The sequence below is a fragment of the Pleurodeles waltl genome, chromosome 8, assembly GCF_031143425.1.
Source record: "Pleurodeles waltl isolate 20211129_DDA chromosome 8, aPleWal1.hap1.20221129, whole genome shotgun sequence".
NCBI lineage: Eukaryota > Metazoa > Chordata > Amphibia > Caudata > Salamandridae > Pleurodeles > Pleurodeles waltl.
This window is the reverse complement of record NC_090447.1, coordinates 1,490,313,792-1,490,335,633: the sequence shown is the minus strand read 5'-3', so window position 1 is coordinate 1,490,335,633 and position 21,842 is coordinate 1,490,313,792.

Sequence of the window (21,842 nt, the reverse complement as noted above, 5' to 3'; positions counted from 1 at the left end):
GGACAGGAGGCCCCACCACAACGACAGGCCACCAGAACCCCACCTCCTGCTGAAGAACAACCACCCCGCAAGAGGAGCCTGAGATCCAAAAAAAAGACAGAGTAGGATGTCAAGACCCCCGCCAGCATGAGATACCCCCTGAAGTCATCCCACTGTCCCACATTGCCACCCTGTCCAACCTTGAACTGCCCCTGCTCCATCCTTCCACAGGCATATGGACAATGCACCTGTGAGACTGAGAACTGGATTCTGCCATGGACATTACTCCACCCCCACCCATCACCATGTGAATATCATGTACCATTATCTAGCACCAAAAATAAATCACTCAATGCACTGAAATCATGCTGGAGTCAGGCTGTATTATTTACAAATGTAAAACACATTACCGATCAATTATGTTCTGTAAACTTTGTGCTGAACACATACCGAGATCAATAAGCATTAGTCCATGGGCTAACCAAGCAGAAGTCACGCAGTGGGTCATACAGCACTGAAAAGGGAAGGGAGAATCAAACATCAGTTTCAAATAACTGGGGGGTCATAGACAAAGTTGAGAAAAACGAGGCAGTCAGGAAAATTAAAATGGCGTGTGTGATTCTTACCTGTGTGCTACAGAAAATACTGTTGGATAACTCTGTCCCTGTTGTCTGGGTCGTCCTCTGAGTCTTCCTCCTCTTCACTCTCCACAGGCTCTACAGCTGCTTCAACACCACCATCTGGACCATCCTCCTGCAGGAAAGGCACCTGACGTCGCAATGCCAGATTGTGAAGCATACAGCAGGCCACGATGATCTGGCACACCTTCTTTGGTGAGTACATCAGGGATCCCCCTGTCATATGCAGGCACCTAAACCTGGCCTTCAGGAGGCCAAAGGTCCTTTCTATGATCCTCCTAGTTCGCCCATGGGCCTTATTGTACTGTTCCTCAGCCCTGGTCCGGGGATTCCTCACTGGGGTCAATAGCCAAGGCAGGTTGGGGTAACCAGAGTCACCTATTAGCCACACACGTTGTCTCTGTAGCTGTTCCATCACAAAAGGGATGCTGCTATTACGCATCACATACGCGTCATGCACTGAACCAGGGAACATTGCATTCACATGGGAGATGTACTGGTCAGCCAAACAGACCACCTGGACGTTCATAGAATGGTAACTCTTCCTGTTTCTGTACACCTGCTCATCGTCTTTTGGGGGGACTAAGGCTACATGGGTCCCATCAATGGCACCAATTATGTTGGGAATATGTCCAAGGGCATAAAAATCACCCTTCACAGTGGGCAAATCAACCTCCTCTGGGAATATAATGTAACTCCGCATGTGTTTCGTCAGGGCAGACAACACTCTAGACAAAACCTTAGAAAACATTGGCTGAGACATTCCAGATGACATGGCCACTGTTGTCTGGAATGAGTCACTTGCAAGAAAATGGAGGACTGACAGCACCTGCACCAGGGGGGTAATTCCTGTGGGTTGGCGGATGGGGGACATCAGGGCTGGCTCCAGCTGGGCACACAGTTCATGGATGGTGGCACGGTCAAGTCGGTATCGTAGTATGATGTGGCGTTCTTCCATTGTCGACAGGTCCACCAGCGGTCGGTACATGCGAGGATTCATCCTTCTCCTCGCAAATCCCAGCGGACGGTGCCTAGGAAGGACAACATGGAGCACAGAGTCAAGATAATCACTGGTACGTTCACCACTGCTTGCATGGCACACGGTTATCTAGGTATTGAAAGGCGTGTATGTGTGGCAATGCCAGGCCTAGGCCTGTGTGTCGCAGTAGAGATTATGCCATGTGGGCCCTTGAAATGGCGGCTGCCTGACCTGTGAAGTGGGACAATGGGATGTGAGGTCACTGCGCTGGCGGAGCACACCGTGGCGGTAGGCGGTCGAAGACCGCTATACGGAGCCGCATTGGATAACATTGAAGCCTATGGGTTTCAGGAGCCAATGACGATGTGCGCCGGCGGTCGCGGTACGCACCTCCGCGGTACGCACCGCCGCGGGCGTGACCGCCATTTTCTATCTGCTTAATCACTCGAGACCTGATCATCCACAGGAGAGGACCTATACTGCAAGTGCTGCTGTGAACTCGGTCTGGAAGTGACAATGGCTGCTGCGACTGGGGAAAGGGCCCCTGCCTTCACGTCTGAAGAGTTGGAGAAGCTCGTGGATGGGGTCCTCCCCCAGTATGCGTTACTCTACGGTCCTCCAGACCAACAGGTGAGTACACCGGGTGCACATGGAATGGGCGATGCCTGTGTGGAGTGGGGTGGATGTAAGTTGGTGGGGTGGGGGGCGAATGAGGAGTGCAACGCACGACAGATGAGAGCATGTGCTATATTGCAAGGTTGGGGAGGGGGGGCCAATCACATCTAACATGCAGTAAGTTGATGATTGTTTCCTTCCCACCCTGTACATGTCACATAGGTCAGCGCCCATCAGAAAGTCGGGATTTGGCGTGGCATCGCCAAGGAAGTCCGGGCCCTGGGGGTCCACGTCAGACGGGGCACCCACTGCCGCAAGAGGTGGGAGGACATCCGCCGCGGAACCAGGAAGACCGCCGAGTCACTGCTGGGGATGGCCTCCCAACCTAGGAGGGGTGCCAGTCGTACCCTGACCCCCCTGATGTCCCAGATCCTGGCGGTGGCCTACCCTGATTTGGATGGGCGCTTGAGAGCATCACAGCAGACACAAGGGGGTGAGTATCAGCACATTCAGCTATCTTTCTGCGCAGTGGAGGCGTCTGGGTGGGGGAGGAGGGTTGGGGGTGACATTAGGCCAGGGCGCTTTCTGTAGTGTAGTCCTCTCCCTTAGGCATGGCCCTGTGCTCCCGGCCCCCACCTCCGTAGGGTGACAGGTCCAGCTATTGATGGTCCAGCCTCACACATGTGCGCGCTTGTCGTCTCCTGACCTGTTGTCCGAGTCAGAAGTACTGAGTAGTGTGCCCCGAATGCGCGGCTTAGTGCATGCGGCTTCTGTGTCTGTCCTCTCCGCCAACGGTGTTGACATTGCATGCACTCAACCAGGTCTTCTCTTTCTCCCCCCACCCTTCTTCTTCATCTTCTTGTGCATGTGTGCATTAGCATCATCAGGCGGAGGAGATTTGGCATCGGAGCACGAGGGAGCTGCAAGCCACAAGGCCCCGGTGGGCACAGGAACAGACACCGAGGGCCCAAGTGAGCCGGAGGGCGAGGGGAGCACCACGACGGGGACCGCTGGTGAGAGCAGCGACAGCGACACGTCCTCGGATGGGAGCTCCCTAGCGGTGGCGGCAACATCCGGGCCCCCCGCCTCTACAGGTACAGCCGCCACCCAGCGCACCAGCCCCGCCCTCCCAGCAGCCCCTCAGCCTATGCTCCGTGCCCGCTCACCCAGGAAGGCGGGCGTCTCCTTCGCCCCAGGCACCTCAGCCCCTGCCCCTGTTACCCCTGCTGCCCTCAGTGAGGAGGTCATTGATCTCCTCAGGACACTCATTGTTGGGCAGACTACCCTTTTGAATGCCATCCAGGGGGTAGAAAGGGAGGTGCATCGGAGCAATGCCTACCTGGAGGGCATTCATTCGGGTCAGGCTGCCCATCAACGATCGTTCAATGCTCTGGCCTCAGCACTGACGGCAGCCATTGTCCCTGTTTCCAGCCTCCCTCTTCTGACTGCCTCCACCCTGTCTCTGTCTCCTGTTCCTCAGCCTATCCCATCCACACCATCTGACCAGCCTGCACACACCTCAACACCCAAGGGCAGCTCATCCAGACACAAGCACCACAGATCCCACAAACACTCACCCAAGCAACACACAGATGCAGACATCCCAACAGTCACTACCACCCCTGTGTCCCCCTCCTCCTCGTCTCCCTCCTCCCTCCCTGTGACGTCTCCACTCACACCTGCATGCACACCAACATCAGCCAGTGCTTCCATCACCACCACACCCTCCTGTACAGTCCGCACGCGTGCAGTCACCACCCCCACTGCCATTTACACGTCCCCTGTATCCTCTCCCACTGTGTCTGTCACCACCCCTTCCAAGACACACAAACGCAGGCAGACACCCACCCAACAGCCACCCACCTCACAACAGCCTACAGCACCTGCACCTTCACCCAATGACAGCACACCTGACTCTCCTACAACCACATCCTCTTCCTCCACTTCCATCTCCACTTCTCCTACCTTTTACCTTGGCCCTAAAAAACTTTTCCTGGCTAATCTTGACCTTTTCCCCTCCGATGACCTACCCCCTCCATCTGCAAAGAGTCCCAAGAGCACCACAGCCACCACCAGCCCAACTTCGGGTGTCACTATTGTGCATGGGTTCTGGAGCCCACCCTTTGCTAGCAGTGACACCTCCATCAGCAGCAAGGACACATCCAGCCCCCCCCGGCAAGAGGACCAGGAAACACAAGGGCCGCCGTGCGAAGACTGACACGGCTGCCCCCAAGGAGCAGAGTTCGCCCACTTCACCAGCCTCAACGTCTAGGGGAGGCAAGGGCCCGAGAGCCCCATCTAAGAAGCGTAAGGGCAGCAGGGCGGAGACGTCAGCCAGCAGGAGCGCGGAGCAGGTGGGCCCCACATGCCACATCCCAGCTGTAAAGGAGGACACCAAAGGGCCCAGGACTCCGTCACCGAAGGGCCAAAGAACATCACGGCCGGAGGGCGTGTGAGCACGGAGTCCAGGCCAGGTCTGGCTCCCTTGAACCTACTGGATGTGCACCGCTGAACAGGGCCCGCCGTGCAGAAGAGCACCGCTGATCAGGGCCCGCCGTGCAGAAGAGCACCGCTGAACAGGGCCCGCCGTGCAGAAGAGCACCGCTGAACAGGGCCCGCCGTGCAGAAGAGCACCGCTGAACAGGGCCCGCCGTGCAGAAGAGCACCGCTGAACAGGGCCCGCCGTGCAGAAGAGCACCGCTGAACAGGGCCCGCCGTGAAGATAGGCACCGCTGAACAGGGCCCGCCGTGAAGATAGGCACCGCTGAACAGGGCCCGCCGTGCAGAAGAGCACCGCTGAACAGGGCCCGCCGTGCAGAAGAGCACCGCTGGACAGGGCCCGCCGCGAAGATAGGCACCGCTGAACAGGGCCCGCCGTGCAGAAGAGCACCGCTGAACAGGGCCCGCCGTGCAGAAGAGCACCGCTGAACAGGGCCCGCCGTGAAGATAGGCACCGCTGAACAGGGCCCGCCGTGAAGATAGGCACCGCTGAACAGGGCCCGCCGTGCAGAAGAGCACCGCTGAACAGGGCCCGCCGTGCAGAAGAGCACCGCTGGACAGGGCCCGCCGTGAAGATAGGCACCGCTGAACAGGGCCCGCCGTGAAGATAGGCACCGCTGAACAGGGCCCGCCCTGCAGAAGAGCACCGCTGAACAGGGCCCGCCGTGCAGAAGAGCACCGCTCCGCTGGGCCCCTTCATCTCAAGCACCGCTCCGCTGGGCTCCTTCATCTCAAGCACCGCTCCACTGGGCCCCTTCATCTCAAGCACCGCTCCGCTGGGCCCCTTCATCTCAAGCACCGCTCCGCTGGGCCCCTTCATCTCAAGCACCGCTCCGCTGGGCCCCGCCGTCTCAAGCACCGCTCCGCTGGGCCCCTTCATCTCAAGCACCGCTCCGCTGGGCCCCTTCATCTCAAGCACCGCTCCGCTGGGCCCCTTCATCTCAAGCACCGCTCCGCTGGGCCCCTTCATCTCAAGCACCGCTCCGCTGGGCCCCGCCGTCTCAAGCACCGCTCTGCTGGGCCCCGCCGTCTCAAGCACCGCTCCGCTGGGCCCCTTCATCTCAAGCACCGCTCCGCTGGGCCCCGCCGGCTCCAGCACCGCTCCGCTGGGCCCCTTCATCTCAAGCACCGCTCCGCTGGGCCCCTTCATCTCAAGCACCGCTCCGCTGGGCCCCGCCGTCTCAAGCACCGCTCCGCTGGGCCCCTTCATCTCAAGCACCGCTCCGCTGGGCCCCTTCATCTCAAGCACCGCTCCGCTGGGCCCCTTCATCTCAAGCACCGCTCCGCTGGGCCCCGCCGTCTCAAGCACCGCTCCGCTGGGCCCCTTCATCTCAAGCACCGCTCCGCTGGGCCCCTTCATCTCAAGCACCGCTCCGCTGGGCCCCTTCATCTCAAGCACCGCTCCGCTGGGCCCCGCCGTCTCAAGCACCGCTCCGCTGGGCCCCGCCGTCTCAAGCACCGCTCCGCTGGGCCCCTTCATCTCAAGCACCGTTCCGCTGGGCCCCTTCATCTCAAGCACCGCTCCGCTGGGCCCCTTCATCTCAAGCACCGCTCCGCTGGGCCCTTTCATCTCAAGCACCGCTCCGCTGGACCCCTTCATCTCAAGCACCGCTCCGCTGGGCCCCGCCGTCTCAAGCACCGGTCCGCTGGGCCCCGCCGGCTCCAGCACCGCTCCGCTGGGCCCCTTCATCTCAAGCACCGCTCCGCTGGGCCCCTTCATCTCAAGCACTGCTCCGCTGGGCCCCGCCGTCTCAAGCACTGCTCTGCTGGGCCCCGCCGGCTCCAGCACCGCTCCGCTGGGCCCCTTCATCTCAAGCACCGCTCCGCTGGGCCCCTTCATCTCAAGCACCGCTCCGCTGGGCCCCGCCGTCTCAAGCACCGCTCCGCTGGGCCCCGCCGTCTCAAGCACCGCTCCGCTGGGCCCTTCCTGTCAAGCACCGCTCCGCTGGGCCCCTTCATCTCAAGCACTGTTTATGGTTCACTGTGCCCACCATGCCTCCTCCTTGACCAGTGGAGACTGTTATCCACTTGAGAGACTGTGGCTTTGCACTCCCCAGGATGGCAGAGTGGGCAACCCACCCACTGTAGAGACTTGAGAGACTGTGGCTTTGCACTCCCCAGGATGGCACAGTGGGCATGGTGGCCCCTTCGTGGATCTTGCGTCGTGGACTCATGTGGCTGTGGTGCCCCTCCCTTCCCTTCCCCCTGAGGTGCCTGTAGTATTTTCATCAGATGCCCCTGCAGTGTTCTCTCCAAAGGACTCAGGTCTCCTGTGTGGGCTTTGCCCTTGTGTCGCTACACTGTAGCCCACGGACTGTTCCATTTGACTTGGATGTAGCCTCGGTTCGCCATGGCAGTGTGTATAGTATTATTTTGTTAAGGATATTTTGCATAGTTGCCGATACGTCTCAGAGTCTATTTTTTATATAAAAATTTGGTTCACAATTTAATTATGTCTTTGCATTTTTCAGGGGGGTTTGGGTGGTGTCACAGTGCATTGTTGCTCTGCATTGGTGTGTACATAGTTTGGGGGGGTGGGGGTCGCATATGTGTGTGCCCGTAACCTTTCCTCCTCCCCCCTCCCGTGTGTCGTAGGTGCAGTACTCACCGTTGTCGTCTGCGCCGGAGTTCGTACTCGTGGTAGATGAGCAGGTAGACGAGTGCAGGTAGGATGTTTAATTCGGGTTCCATGCTGTCCTCCGTACTCGTGGAGTGTGTTTTGGTGAGCGTTTTCCCGTCCGTAGTCTGTTTCCGCCGTGTTTTTATCGGCGGGGCTCCCGCCCCGGAAAAGGTGGCGGATTGGTGAGTTGTGATACTGTGGGCGGTACATTGTCTGCCGCCTGCCTGTTGGCGGTGACCGCCGCGCTGTTTGTCTGTACCGCGGAGGCGGTCGGAGTGTTAATGTGGCGGGCTGTGTTGGCGGTTCCCGCCAGGGTCAGAATTCCATTTTTTGGACCGCCGGCCTGTTGGCGGGTTGGCCGCCGCTTTATCACCGACCGCCAGGGTTACAATGACCCCCAAAGTGTCTTAAGTCTTTAGAATATAAACAAAGTCTTTTTCAAGCACAAGTACCTGGTTTGGAGTGGAAAAATCTCCTCAGAGGGCCACAAAGGAAGAGGTGCGTGGAAAAAGGGTGTGTGCGTCGATTTCTCCCCAGCACACACGGACTCGCGTCGTTATTTTCCACGCGGGGAAGTCGTGCGTCGCTTTCCGGCGCGCGGACAGTCTCTTTCTGTGGATCGCGGGGATTACCAGATGTCCCGGGTCTGTGCGTGGATTTTCCTGCTTGTTCTCCGGCTGCGCGTCGGTCTGCGGGGCTGCGCGTCGAAATTATGATCTCACGGCAGGCGTCGCGTCGATTTCTCCTCTAGACGTCGGTCTGCGGGGCTGCGCGTTGAAATTACGCTCTCACGGCAGGCGTCGCGTCGCTTTCTCCTCTAGAGGTCGGGCGGCGTTGTCCTTGCGAAGCCGTGCGTCGGATTTTCGGTCGTCCCAAGAGCGTTGCGTCGATCAGCGTCGGTGTGCGGCGTTTTTCTCGCCGCGGAACAAGCTGTGCGTCGAAATTTTCCAAGTGAAAAAGGGAAGTCTTTTTGGTCCTGAGACTTCAGGGAACAGGAGGCAAGCTCTATCCAAGCCCTTGGAGAGCACTTTCACAGCCAGACAAGAGTTCAGCAAGGCAGCAGGGCAACAGCAAGGCAGCAGTCCTTTGTAGAAAGCAGACAGGTGAGTCCTTTGAGCAGCCAGGCAGTTCTTCTTGGCAGGATGTAGTTTCTGGTTCAGGTTTCTTCTCCAGCAAGTGTCTGATGAGGTAGGGCAGAGGCCCTGTTTTATACCCAAATGTGCCTTTGAAGTGGGGGAGACTTCAAAGAGTGGCTAAGAAATGCACCAGGTCCCCTTTCAGTTCAATCCTGTCTGCCAGGGTCCCAGTAGGGGGTGTGGCAGTCCTTTGTGTGAGAGCAGGCCCTCCACCCTCCCAGCCCAGGAAGACCCATTCAAAATGCAGATGTATGCAAGTGAGGCTGAGTACCCTGTGTTTGGGGTGTGTCTGAGTGAATGCACAAGGAGCTGTCAACAAAGCCCAGCCAGACGTGGATTGTAAGGCACAGAAGGATTTAAGTGCAAAGAAATGCTCACTTTCTAAAAGTGGCATTTCTAGAATAGTAATATTAAATCCGACTTCACCAGTCAGCAGGATTTTGTATTACCATTCTGGCCATACTAAATATGACCTTCCTGCTCCCTTCACATCAGCAGCTGCCACTTCAACAGTGTATGAGGGCAGCCCCAATGTTAGCCTATGAAGGAAGCAGGCCTCACAGTAGTGTAAAAACGAATTTAGGAGCTTTACACTACCAGGACTTATAACTACACAGGTACATGTCCTGCCTTTTACCTACACAGCACCCTGCCCTAGGGGTTACCTAGGGCACACATTAAGGGTGACTTATATGTAGAAAAAGGGGAGTTCTAGGCTTGGCAAGTACTTTTAAATGCCAAGTCGATGTGGCAGTGAAACTGCACACACAGGCCTTGCAATGGCTGGCCTGAGACAAGGAAAAGGGACTACTTAAGTGGGTGGCACAACCAGTGCTGCTGGCCCACTAGTAGTATTTAATTTACCAGCCCTATGCACATGAAGTGCACCTTACTAGGGACTTATAAGTAAATTAATAGTCCAATCAGGTATGATTCCAGGTTACCATGTTTTAAGGGAGAGAGCATATGCACTTTAGCCCTGGTTAGCAGGGGTAAAGTGCGCAGAGTCTAAAAACCAGCAAAAACAGTGTCCAAAAAGTGGAGGGAGGCAGGCAAAAAGTTAGGGGTGACTACCCTAAGGCTGTCAGGTCTAACAGGATGCATATACACAATCAATGCTTGGGAGCTCTAAAGAGTCCAAAAGGTCGGACGAAGGACTTGGGTTTAATGGTGCCAGTTTATTTGCTTTTGTGTTTGTATTCTCTCCTTTTGTTCATTTTCTTAAAATCAATAAAAGCTCTTTATCAAAAAAAAAAAAAAACGATTACGTTTTTCTTGAGAAGTGCAGGTACTCTCCCTCTCAAAATAAAAAAGTGCTGGTACTCAGTACCGGAGAGTAGCGGCCCATTTAAAGCACTGCTTATAATACTAAATATTCTTCCCCGCTATAGGTATTTTCCTGACCATTCAGAATCATAGTACCTGGAAGCGTCCAATTTTATATCTTATTTAGGGGCTGAATTAGATTTCGGTGGACGGGTTACTCGGTCACACCAGTGATGAAGTAACTCGTCTGTAGTATCGAAATCAGGCTTCTAGTCCTTAATTAGTATTTGGTCAAATGGAAGATGGAATCTCATTCTCTCAGCAAGGGACTCAATTTATCGAACAACACCCAGTGCAATGGCTTCCTGTTACCCTTGAAGTGTCAGGGACCCCTGGCTGGTCCCAAAAAGGCTTTTGAACTAGAGTCAGCACCAAGGCCGCCCCCCTGGCCCTTCTCGATGAGCTAGGAAACAGACAACATCAAGGCCTCCAGGTTTGGCTGCTACCTTTAGATCTCTCTGCTACGTGTGAGAGGGTCACTCACTCCATCTCGATCAGCTGTATTGTTGGGTGGGTTGGACCCTCTGGGACAATCCTGGAGTGGTTCAAATCATTCCTCTGTGGGAGAACACAGAGAGTGGCTCTTTGGCCTTTTAGATGCAAAGAGATGCCAACCGGATGTGGGGCTCCACAGGACTCCGCTATTCCCCCTGCTTAATGTAGATGTCAAGTCTGAAAGGGAACTGATCAGATACTTTGGCTTCACGGAGCTATCTTATGCGGTTGGCATGTAACTGTTGTTGAATTTACTAATTTTGCTGACGGGCAGCTTAGGATGCCTTGGAGACTATCTGATCAAATTTTAGGGATGGATGTCCATGAATTTCCTAAAATTTAATGGGTACAAGATGGAGATCCTGGAAAATGGCAAACACCGATCAGTTTGGTCAGAGAAGCTGTGGCCAGCATCCTTGAGTATATCCTTATCTTGTCACGGTTTTCAATGGGCTTACCGTCGAAGTTGATGAGGGTTGGGGAACGACCCCGGTTCCGGCAGGTTCTGCTCTGGCCGAGGTAGGGGCGACCCCTTCAGGTAGCCACAGTGCTGTTTGACAATAGCAAGCCACTACAGTCCGTGCCCTCCAGAAGGAGTCCCAGAGGAAAAACCCCAATAGGGTAAAAAACCTCTAACAGGAACTCCCTATAACAGAAGGAGGACACCAAGGCGTTAGAGCTGAAGATCCGAGGGTACAGGAAGACTGGAGACGAAGACAGGTCAGGAAATACTGGATTCACAAGAAGAAACCAGCCGGAGCGTGACTACCACCAAAGGAGTGTTGCAACGCAATGAACAAGCAGCTGAATTCCCCTTATATACCCCTAGAAAGGAAGTAGGAAACAGGAAGTAGAAACACCACCATCTTGGATTGGGGAAAAGAGTATAATAGTGAATAAAGCACATGCGTCCAAACAAAGAGAAACAATGCATGCTGGGAAGAGAGGAAGTGGGCAGCATGCTGGGAAAGGGAAAAGGCAGGCATAAAAACACCACCATGTGCAAGTATTCGGCTTTTGCCTGTAGATACTGGTAAGTGGTGAGCAGATGTTATTATGAAATATCAACAAAGGGAGGGACTGGGAGATTAGTTGGTCCAGTGTACGGTCTCCCAATTAACTGAACATACAAAAAAGGTGTACACTGTTCCAAATGGAAAAATATAATCACTAGGGGAACATTAAAGTTCAGGAGCATGAGCCCTCACAGATCCGAGAGGATGTCATGCTTCATCATCGGGTTGCTCCTCGTCAGACCGGCGCTGCAATGTCTGACGGGCTCCCCGTAAGGCTCTTTGCCGGAGATCTTTTAGGTAGCAGCCGTGGTAGCGGACACTACAAGACCTGGTGTTGCGGTCAGGCGCTAATCCTGGCAGGAGAGTGAAAGCTAAAATTGGTTCCCAGTCTTAATAGGAGCGAGTCAATTTAATTAATCAATGGAATAATCCAAACGGGTCCAAGATTAAAAACAGAAGGAAAGTGTAAAATGAGGAATAATGCTCAACCACTTTCTGCATGGTGCTGGAGCTTAAGGAGATTATCGTCGGGCTCCTAGGACATGGTCAACATGTTTTGCGTACAGTGGTCTAACAAGATCCTATGACGCTTCTTCAGGACCAATACATAATAAGACTTCTCCTGTCTATATTACCGAAAGTTTGCAAAAATGTCAAACAAATTATATAGTCACTTACATTGAAGTTCACTAATTGTCAGAAACCTCTAATGGTCGCCCATCCCTTGGTACATGGGGGGCCCCTTGGGAAGTAGCATGGCGAAAGCGGTCACTATTTGTGGATGACGCAGTCTGCAGGGGAACCTACCCTGACGTGCTCTCCCAAAAAGACACAGGCTGCGGTATTAAACAAATGCCGCGTCGCGGCGACCCGAGCCTGCGGCCGCGGCCGCCATGGGAGCCGCGGTGTGACAGTAGGTCCCCCCCCGAGGCCCCAGGTTTGTGAGGGAAGAGTCAAAAAAAGCGACGGACCAAAAGAGGGGCATGAACTGAAGGGGCATCCTCCCAGGAACACTCACTCATAGGGTAGCCTTTCCAATGAATAAGATATTGGAGGCGCCCATGGAAAAACCGAGAGTCACAGATTTCCTGGACCTCGTACTCGGGCACATTATCAACCAACAGAGGGGGAGTACAGGAAAATTGTCTGTGAAAAGGAACAGGAAAGTAAGGTTTAAGTTGAGAGACATGGAATACAGGGTGAATCTTCCACGTCCGGGGCAGGCGAAGACGCACAGACACTGGGTTAATCTTTTTGAGAATCAGGAAGGGACCATAAAAACGGGGTTTGAATTTGTTCTGAGTGAGTCGGAGAGGTAGGAATCTAGAGGAGAGCCAAACTTTATCATGGACCTGATATTGAGGAGCCGCACAACGTCTCCTATCTGCTATCCTTTTCATGCGGGACTTAGTGGCCACAAGGTTGGAATGGATAACACGTTGGACACCCCGTAGCTGTCGAACATAGGAGGATATGGCAGGAAGATTGGAATTATCTCTCAGGGGAGTTGGAAAGGCCTTGGGATGGAAACCGTAGGAGCCATAGAAAGGAGAGACCTTTGAGGCGCTGTGTATGGAGTTGTTATAGGAGAATTCTGCAAGCGGTAAATAGGTAGCCCAATTACTCTGTGTAGCATTGCAGAAGCTACGTAAATATTGTTTGAGGCCTTGATTGAGTCGTTACGTCTGTCCGTTAGTTTGAGGATGGAACCCTGATGATAAGGCCACTTTGATTCCCAAGGTCTTACAGAATTGATTCCAGAATCGGGAGATGTATTGAGGACCCCTATCCGATATAATGACCTGAGGTAATCCATGAAGTCGAAAGATTTCTTGTGTAAAGATTTGACCTAAATCTTTTGCCGTGGGCAACTTTCTTAAGGCCGTGAAGTGAGCCATTTTAGTGAAGGAGTCCACGGTTACCATTATTACGTGATTTCCCATTGAAGAGGGTAATGAGCACATGAAATCTGTGGAGATGGTGTGCCATGGACCTGGGGGAACTGGTAGTGGGCGAAGTAACCCTACTGGTTTAGTACGGGGTGTCTTGGCTTGAGCACATATAGGACAGGATGATACATATTCTTCCGTATCTGTCTTGAGAGTTGGCCACCAGAAGGAGCGAAGCAGAAGTTCATGAGTAGCTTTCATTCCTCGATGACCTGCGATGGGGGAATCATGGCACATACGTAAGGCTTCAGTCTGTACTCGTTTAGTGGGTAAGAACAGGGCCTTATCATGATAGTAATACCCTTGCTCTACATGAAGGTGCGGCCGCAACTTATTCAATTCTGTGTCTTCTAGACGGGCATATTCGGACCTGACTTGGTCTAAAAAAGTCTGTACTAAACCAATGATTTTTTTATTGTCAAATAGGTTCTGAACAGGAGAATCACTGCACTCAGGGTAACGTCGGGACAAGGCATCCACCAGGATGTTCTGAGAACCAGGGATGTATGTGATATAAAAGTCATATTGGCTAAAAAAGAAAGCCCATCGAGCCTGCCGGCTATTCTGACACTGAAAGTTTCTTAGGCACCGTAGATTTCTGTGGTCTGTCCGGGCTTCAAAGGGTTCCTTCGAGCCCATCAGAAAGTGTCTCCATTCTGTGCATGCGGTCTTTAAGGCAAGTAATTCACGTTCTAGTACGGAATAGTTCCGTTCTGAGTCGGATAGGATATGGGAAAGGTAGAATACCGGGTGCTCTAAATCATCATTGTCTTGTCTTTGCAGTAAGGCAGCCCCAATGGCTCTTTCGGATGCGTCTGTGACCACAATGAATTGCTTGCTGGTGTCTGGGTGTCGTAAAATAGGGGCTTGAATAAAGGCTTTCTTTAAGTCTTGAAAGGCTAACTCTGCATCTTGTGTCCAACAAAAGCCCTTTCTTAGATGGTCTTTTTTGAGGGTTTGAGTAATATAGCTGCTTCTCTGTGCAAAGTCTGCTATAAATTGTCGATAAAAATTGGCTAATCCCAAAAAACACTGAGTCTCCTTGATGGAAGAAGGAGATGGCCAATTCAATATAGCTTGCACCTTGTCTGAATCCATGGCGACTCCGGTTTGATTAAAGCAATACCCCAAGTATTTTACTTCCGTCTGATCAAACTCGCACTTTTCCGGTTTGCAGAATAGACGGTGTTGTCGGAGTCGCTCTAGAACTTGGCGAACATGCTTAGAGTGTTCCTCTGGGTGAACAGAAAAAATTAAAATATCATTGAGATAAACCACTACTTTTTGTTGCAAAAGATCAGAAAAGATAGACTCCATGAACCTTTGAAATATGGAAGGAGCATTGGTGAGTCCGAATGGCATTACTCGATATTCGTAGTGACCAAAAGGTGTTCTAAAGGCGGTCTTCCACTCATCACCTTCTTTAATTCTTAAAAGATGGTAGGCTCCTCTGAGATCCAGCTTGGTGAATCTTTTTGCCCCTCTGACTGCTTCTAGGATGTCCTTAATGAGGGGTAACGGGTACCAATCCTTAATAGTGATTCTGTTTAATCCTCTAAAATCAATACAGGGACGCAAATCTTTAGTCTTCTTAGGAACAAAGAAGAGAGGGGCCCCTGCAGGTGAAGAGGAGGGAACAATCAACCCGCTCTGTAGGTTCTCATCAAGGTATTCCTTAAGAATCTGCTTCTCAGGTTCTGTGAGAGAGTACATTTGCCCGAAAGGAACCACTGTATTTGGTTCTAAAGGAATGGCGCAATCGTATTCTCTATGGGGTGGCAGTTCAGGCTTTTCTGGCTTCTGAAATACGTCGGCATATTCCTGATATTGCCTGGGAACTTCCTGTAGGACGTTAATAGAGCCTCCCACCTTAGGGGGTGCGATTAGAAGACCTTTTGGGGACCAATAATCTCCTGCTAGGTAGCAGTGGTGCTGGCAAAAGTGAGAGGATAAAGAAATAGTTCTTGTTTCCCAGTTGATGTAAGGATTGTGTCTTGTGAGCCATGGAATTCCCAGGATCATGACGTGGTGTGGTGATGAAATTAAATCAAACGAAAGGTTTTCTTGGTGTTTTCCAAACTGTAGGCAGAAAGTAGGGGTAGTATATTGTACGGGTCCTGAGTCCCATCCACCGTGTGTACTTGTTCTGGTACTTCCTTAGGTAGTTGTGCTATCTGTCGTTCTTTGGCCCATGCTTCATCTAAATAGATGCCACTGGCTCCGCAGTCTAATAAAGCCAGGGTTCTTTCTTCTCGGCCATCAGTCAAGTGAAGGATAACTGGTAAAAGAAAAAGAGCAGTTCCTTCCTCCCTGGAAGAACAAATGGAAGGTATTTCACGATATCCCGTCCTCACCCTTCTCACTGAGGACGGGAGTTGGCGTTTCCCAAAGGCTTGGTCGGACGAATGGGACAGGTGCGAATTAGGTGACCAGCTGCACCACAATATAGGCAAAGTCCCTTTCTTCGTCTGTTCTCTCTTTCACTAGCTAATAAAGGTCCTCGAGCCGTATCAATTTGCATCGGCTTTTCCTCGGTAGTCCCCTTAGGTTCAGGACGGACTTTTTCGGTACGATGAGGGAAGGTGCGAGATGTAACTGAGTGTGATGGCAAACAACTCTTCTTTTTCTCCATTCTTCGTTCATTCAAGCGATATTCTATAGTCAGAGTCTGATCCATCAATCCATTAAGGTTCTCTATTCTAGCAGAGTGCCCCAGTTCGTCCTTGATGTCCTCTCTGAGACCTCTGCGGAACAGTGTCACCAAGGTACGTTCCACCCAGGATGTTTCTGCTGCTAATTGTCTGAAGCGGGTGATGTATTGTAATACATCTTGATTCCCTTGTTGGATATCGCAAAGCGCTTCTTCTGCTGAAGCCTCGAGTCCAGGGCGCTCAAACATCTGTTTAAAGGTAGTGACAAAGGTGGAATAATTAGACAGGCAGGGATCATTTCTTGTCACTAAAGGCGTGGCCCAAGCCAAGGCTGGCCCCGATAAGGCGCTAATCTAATACCCCACCTTGGTCTTGTCTTGCACAAATTGCGAGGGGCGAAAGGCAAAGTAAACCGTCAAGGCATCCAGGAATTCTCTCAATTTGTTAGGCTCACCGGAGAAACGAGGTGTAGTGGCAGATACTGAGGGGACGTCAGTGGTCCTGGATGCAAAGGCTTGTCGATAGACGGTATTTTCAGTACATAGCTGTTGGAGTTCTTGAGCCTGTTGTTGTATTGTCATGAGCAGGGTCTGACTGGTGGGTTCCGTATTTGCCACTGGATTATCCATGGTTCTGGACTGCAACTGGATCTTTTGGCGTTGCAATCTGTCACGGTTTTCAATGGGCTTACCGTCGAAGTTGATGAGGGTTGGGGAACGACCCCGGTTCCGGCAGGTTCTGCTCTGGCCGAGGTAGGGGCGACCCCTTCCGGTAGCCACGGTGCTGTTTGACAATAGCAAGCCACTACAGTCCGTGCCCTCCAGAAGGAGTCCCAGAGGAAAAACCCCAATAGGGTAAAAAACCTCCAACAGGAACTCCCTGTAACAGAAGGAGGACACCAAGGCGTTAGAGCTGAAGATCCGAGGGTACAGGAAGACTGGAGACGAAGACTGGTCAGGAAATACTGGATTCACAAGAAGAAACCAGCCGGAGCGTGACTACCACCAAAGGAGTGTTGCAACGCAATGAACAAGCAGCTGAATTCCCCTTATATACCCCTAGACAGGAAGTAGGAAACAGGAAGTAGAAACACCACCATCTTGGATTGGGGAAAAGAGTATAATAGTGAATAAAGCACATGCGTCCAAACAAAGAGAAACAATGCATGCTGGGAAGAGAGGAAGTGGGCAGCATGCTGGGAAAGGAAAAAGGCAGGCATAAAAACACCACCATGTGCAAGTATTCGGCTTTTGCCTGTAGATACTGGTAAGTGGTGAGCAGATGTTATTATGAAATAGTCTGAAATGTAAAGCGCACTAAATGCGCTATGCGCGGCAGGTCTGAAACCCACTCGGGGTCTCAAGTCCTGCCGCGTCTGCCTTTGCGGCAGAAATGAAAGAAGGGGGCGCGGCGAGTGCCGCGACCCCTGACCAGGCTTGCTGCTTCTCCCGCGGCCTGTGTGCAAGCCGCGGTTTCTCCCACGGCCCGCACACAGGCCGCGGTATTAAAGAAATGCAGCGTCGCAGCGACCCAAGCCTGCGGCCGCGGCCACCGTGGGAGCCGCGGTGTGACATATCTTAACTAACAAAGTCAAATATCTGGTAGTCTTATTTGCCAAGGACCTCTCTTTTGATCACCAGATCTAACGCCCCTGTCTCTCAAGGAACTTGGAAAGTGATACCTATCATTCTGCAGGAAATACAGGCCTTAGAAGTTGGTGCTGATTCTGCCCTGCTTAGGCTGTGCAAACAGCATCTTCCTTTGGCTGCCAGAAGGTCATTTCAGGAAGCCTCAGAGAATTCAGAACATGGCTGTCAAGCTTGTCTGTGTCATTTCAAAATATGACAATGTCTCAAGGCACTTTGGTTCTAACACTGATACCCGATCAAACAGAGGATTTTATTTCAAAGTACTCATTTTGTTTATCAGGTCTTTAATCGGACCAGCTACACTTTTTATCAGAGTTACTCTCTCCCTTTTGCTCTTCAAGACTTTTTCATTCTGGTTCTTAAAATTGCTCACACATGAAATCTTGCTTTGATGGGGGGAGAGCTTCACATTGAAAGGCCCGCGGGCTTTGGAATAAGCTCCCACGTGACTTACAACAGTTACCTGACTACTCTTCATTTAGGAATGTCTTAAGGAAATTTCTTTTCTGCTAGTCCTAATGCCCAGTGCCCTCTGTCAGTCTGCCTGTTGGTCCTGTCTTGTTCTGTTGCCATGATGCCTCTGGCGAACGTTTAATGATCTATAGATAAAATAAATAAATAATGGGCTGAGGGAAATTGACCTGAGTACTTTGAAAACTACAAATGGTGTTTAATACATCACATGTGCTGCTAGAAGATTTTGAACAATTATCAATGTTTAATCTGCCATATTCAGTAAACATAGTGCCTCAACTTTACCAAACCTCGAAATTATCCACCAGTACCTTTTGACAATCGATGAAGCTGGTAGGCAGATATATAACAATCATACCATTACAATGTTCTCTATTGATACAATACAAAGCTGTGCATATCAGTATTTTGTGTGCAAAATTATTCTGGTTATATAACTTTATCAGACAAATTCTACTGCAAAGGCCGTAGACCTCTGCCGAGCCCAACGTTACCTCTTAACACACATCTATTCATCACCAGCATGCTGAGATACCTCTACATGTGACAGCCTTACATGAAAGTATCTCAGGTGTTATTTTGAGACTGTTAATTACAAAATGAATTCTATTTAGGTATAATGACCAATCGACAATAATTTAGTAAACATAACTAATCAATTGAACAGATTTTTCTTTTTTTAAACAACTTTTTATTGATTTTACAACTTGCCATAGAAGGGCAGCATATCGAGCACAGTACCTATGCAGAATCAAAAGATACATCACATTATGAAAAGAAGGCAGGAAAGACATCACAGTAAATTTCACGACTAAACTACTGACCACCTGACAAGAAGTAGGAACCTAATCCTCCCATTTGTGCATCAGTATTGCCCATCCCCCCCTTTCCGTAGCCCCACCCTCCACCCATGGCCTCTCCATGCATGACTCTAGCCGTATCCCCCTATGCCCCACCCAATCGTTCCAAATTTTAAAATGTTTATGGGAGAAGTCCCATGAAAAGTAGATCGGACGTTCCATTCCCATACCGTGATCCATGCCCTTGGCCCCAGTGTTTACGTAAGGAGACCCCGTTGCCTTCCAGGCCCCTGCAATATCCCTCTTCACCATAATGAATCCCAGCCAAAAAAGTGTCTTATGGTAACACGTGTCCCCCAGATCACCTGTGACATGCAAGAGGATAAGTTTGGGGTCTCAGGAAATATTCCAGTCTATCACCCTCTCAAGCCATCCCAACACTCCACCCCAGAAATGGGCCAATCCTGGGCCCTGCCAGAAGGTGTGAGGTAAGTCCCCCCTTGGATCAACACCCCGCAGACGTTTCCCTGTAGGGATCAGACCCATTGTAAGAAGCTGGCTTTCTATATAGTGTTCTAAAATTAAGTAGGCTGTGCAGAGAGTCTAGTGGATCCCCAAAACAATGACTCCTGAACAACGACTCTGTTTTTCTCTGCCAGAAGCCACGGTATGAACACCGTGTCATATGCCGATGACACACAACTCATCATTTCCCTCGCTGAAGACCTGGACATGGCCAAAAGGAACTTTCATGCAGGAATGGAAGCAGACGCCACCTGGATAAGAGAAAGCTGCCTCAAGCTTAACTCTGACAAGATGGAGATCATCATCTTCGGAAACGCCACCTCAGCTTGGGATGACTCCTGGTGACCCACATCCCTCAAAACCCCCACTGCACCGACCGAGCACGCCCGCAACTTAGGATTCATCCTCAACTCCTCCCTATCCATGTCCCGCAGGTAACCTCTGTCGCCTCCTCCTACTGGCACACACTCCGCAAACTCCGGAAGATCTTCAGATGGATCCCAGCAGACTGTCGCAGGACAGTCACCCACGCCTTAGTCATGAGCAAGCTTGACTACGGCAACGCCCTCTATGCCGGCACCTCAACTAGGAACACCAAAAAACTTCAACTCATCCAGAACGCTGCGCCAGACTCATTCTGGACCTCCCTCGCCAAGAACACATCTCCCAACACCTGAGGACCCTCCACTGGCTACCGGCCGAGAAGCGAATCACGTTCAAGCTTCTCACCCACACGTACAAGGCCATACACAGCGCAGGACCAGCCTACCTGAAACACGCGTTTCCTTCCACACCCCCGCCAGATCGCTCCGCTCTGCCCAGATGGCCCTGGCCACCGTCCCTTGCATGCGCAAAACTACAGCAGTAGAACGATCTTTCACCTACACTACAGCAAAGAGCTGAAACAACCTCCCCCTGCACCTCAGACAAAGCTTGTCGCTCACCATCTTCAGGTAGAACCTCAAGACTTGGCTCTTCGGGTGAGGCCCCACCCCCCCAGCACCTTGAGACCCTCATGGGTGGGTAGCCACCCTTTACAAATACTGATTGATTGATTGCCTTAACCACACATGTCCTGAACAACGTACATACGCGGCTAAGGCAGAGGAAAACAGGAGAGGATGCGGTCAGGAAAGTGGGCCTGCGGTAGGGTTGTGGAGTAGTTTTAGGGGTGGGGGTAGTTTTCGTTTTTAGGTGCGGGTGGGGCGTTGCGGAAGTTTTCATTTTTTAGGGGGTGGGGGGTTGCGGTAGTTTAAGTTTTAGGGGTGGGGGGTCAGAGTAGTTTTAGTTTTCAGGGGCCGGGGTGGGGGTCGCAGTAGTTTTAGGGGCGGGGTGGGGGGTCGGGTAGTTTTAGGGGTGGGGTGGGGGGTCGGGGTAGTTTAAAGTTTTAGTGGTGGGTGGGGGGTCAGGGTAGTTTAAAGTTTTAGGGGTGGGGGTCAGGGTAGTTTTAGGGGCTGGGTGGGGGTCAGGGTAGTTTTAGTTTTAGGGGTGGGGGATCGGGGTAGTTTTAGTTTTTAGGGTCGGGTCGTTTTAGTTTTAGGGGCAGGGTGGGGCGTCGGGTAGGATTGTTTTTAGGGGTGGGGTGGGGGTCGGAGTAGGATTGTTTTTAGGGAGGGGTGGGGGGTCGGAGTAGGATAGTTTTTAGGGGTGGGGTGGGGGGGTCTGGGTTGAATTTTTTTTAGGGGGTAGGGGGCCAAGGTAGGATTGTTTTAGGGGTGGGGTGGGGGGTAAGGGTAGTATTGTTTTAGGGGTTGGGGGTCAGGGGGGTCGCATGCCGGAACCATGCATGTCGTTCCACGCATGGCTTTACCAGGCATGCCTTACAACGAAAAATCATTGGTAAGGCATGCTTGGTAAAGGCATTTGTGGTAACAATGCGTTGGTTGTTCTGACTGCGTTGTTCTGGCATGCATAGTTCCAGCATGCATTGTTCCATCATATATTCTCCCCAAAGATGTGCAGAGGCAGAAATAGATAGCTCTAAAGCTGTATTTGTGGTAGTGTGTGCGAGCACCTAGACTTATCAAGGAATCGTGTTAGGCATTTGTTGTGCTCATAGAGGCAATAAATGAGACACACACTCAAAAAATAAATCTGAGACCGATTTAGAAAAATGCCAGTTGCTTTTATACATACTTTGAACCAAAGAACATCATTATCAGATACGCAGTTTTTAAATTAAAAATACTTTGCTGTTTCAAAAATCGACACAGTGCAATTTTCAGAGTTTTCAATGTTAACCTATGGAAGGAAAACAAGAATACAGTTTCTCAGGAGAGTACACAATTTACAACCCCAGTTTTAATGGTTACAGGTTAGCACCGGGCAAGGTTCAGGTTGGTACCAAGGGTGCAACCACAGTGGCACAGGGTCGGCTGGGTGCCAAGGTCAAAGTTGGAGTCAGTGCCCAATGTTAGTCAATGGAGACTAGGGGGGACTGAAGACACGCTGCTCCCAGGTAAGTACAAGCGGTGTCAGAGGTTGGTCTCCT